The sequence below is a fragment of the Mastomys coucha genome, unplaced genomic scaffold, assembly GCF_008632895.1.
Source record: "Mastomys coucha isolate ucsf_1 unplaced genomic scaffold, UCSF_Mcou_1 pScaffold14, whole genome shotgun sequence".
Taxonomy (NCBI): domain Eukaryota; kingdom Metazoa; phylum Chordata; class Mammalia; order Rodentia; family Muridae; genus Mastomys; species Mastomys coucha.
In genome coordinates this window covers 65968435-65970127 of record NW_022196896.1, presented here as the reverse complement: position 1 = coordinate 65970127, position 1693 = coordinate 65968435, and the positions used below count along the sequence as shown (strand labels likewise).

The following is a 1693-nucleotide window of genomic DNA, read 5'->3' as shown; positions in this document are numbered from 1 at the left end:
CCACCTGGCCAGAATCCCGTGTCCCGCGGAACAGGGACCCCGCGAGAAATCCCGGTCCGTGACAACCTTCTTTTGTAGAACTGTTTTTTTTTTCTGTTTTTCTAACCTCTCTAACCCTGCATCCTAAGTCTGCTTAGTTGATTTCCCATCATCTTGACAACATCTGTACAGAGTACTTCAAATTTCAGTCATCACTTGTCTCCTTTTCCTTTGTTATTCTTCTATTAACTTCACATCTACATGACTGAAGTGGAAACTTAAGGGTTCTTTGGAAACTCAGTTTGTGTTGGATGTTGTTTTGCTGGGGCAAACACATAGAGGAGTGTTTGTTTTTCTGAAGTGGACACAGCTGAAAAGCTAAGGCAGACTCATGAAGGAATGTTTTGCTGAAGCAGACACAGGAGAAAGGATGTTCTGCCAAAGCAAGCATGTGAAAGGACACAGGGTGAAGGCTTCTTTGCTAACGACATGCATGTATTGGTCCACCTTACATTTCGTAGTTGAGCTGCATTTGTTGGGACTCCATAGAGAGAAAAGCACCAAAAACAAAACAAAACAACACAACAACAAAAACCCAACCCAAATAAACAAACAAACAAACAAAAAACTTCTGGTGGTGCATTGCAATCTCTTGCTGCTTCCTTGGACTCAGGCTGATTGGCAGAGTGATGTCATCTGAGACAGACGCACTTGCTGAGGCAAGACACATGGAGGACGTGTGATGTTTGGAGGGATTATAAATAGGACTCAATGGACAGTGATGGTGCCTGAGCTAGGCTTGCTTTATAGAGTTAGCTGTGCAATGTTGGTCTCACCTCTTTGCTGATCTTTACTTAGCTGACAGAGGCATAGCCAAGAACTTTTCCTGGCATTCCTGTGGCCCTGGTCCCTTCTGCTGACTTGTGCTGAGGCTGAGGCCTAGCTGTCTCCAATAGGTAGTGCCTCTGCTGCTGACTGTATTTACTATCCCCACTCTACTGAACTAGACTATTGGTATATCCATGAAATGTTTGCGAATGGATTGAGCTGTCGCTGCTGTCCTGTGCCTGACAACAGAGATTTGCTCCAAAGAACCATTACCGAACAGGTCCACTTCCCCCGAATCCTTTCTTTTCCACTAACCCTGGTGAATGGTGGGCTAGAAGGGAGGTTAAAGTGTTTAAGAACCCTCACTAGAAATAAGGCTTAAGAAAAATTAAAGTTAATATGACTTTAAGAACAATCTGTCTTCCTAGTGCTGGGATTAAAGGTGTGCTCCACCATGCAAACACTTTAAAGAATGTCAGCCAACAAACACAGCAGGAATGAGTAATTAGAAAACCATCCTTTGCAACTCAATAAAATAGTTGATCGTGACCAAGATAATCAATAGAGGTTGAATCATTAGATGACAAGTTTTTGGTGAGAACAGAAGGTTGGTAAAAGCATTGTCAACTTACAGCCTATATAGAGGAAAATATACTTTTATATTTTATTAAGGAAAACACCTGTCTCAACCAGGTAACTCCACTCGTGGTGAGGATCCTATCCATTTCACTATGATAGAATATTAAATGTAGAGCAATGTACCTGACATGTTCTTGCCAATGTAGCACTGGAAACAATAGTGCTATTATCCCATGGTCCTAAGTCTGAGAAGTGGTACATTGACCAGAGCTACAGATGTCCCATTAGTAAATAAAAATCTTAGCTT

At 42.1% G+C, this 1693-nt stretch overlaps 1 long non-coding RNA gene across 1 annotated transcript in view; it reads right to left on the bottom strand.

Annotated features, from left to right (window-relative positions):
• The window catches only part of LOC116089135, a 28957-nt gene that overhangs the window by 26493 nt on the left and 771 nt on the right, over positions 1-1693 (bottom strand). The gene's annotated exons all lie outside the window — the stretch shown is intronic.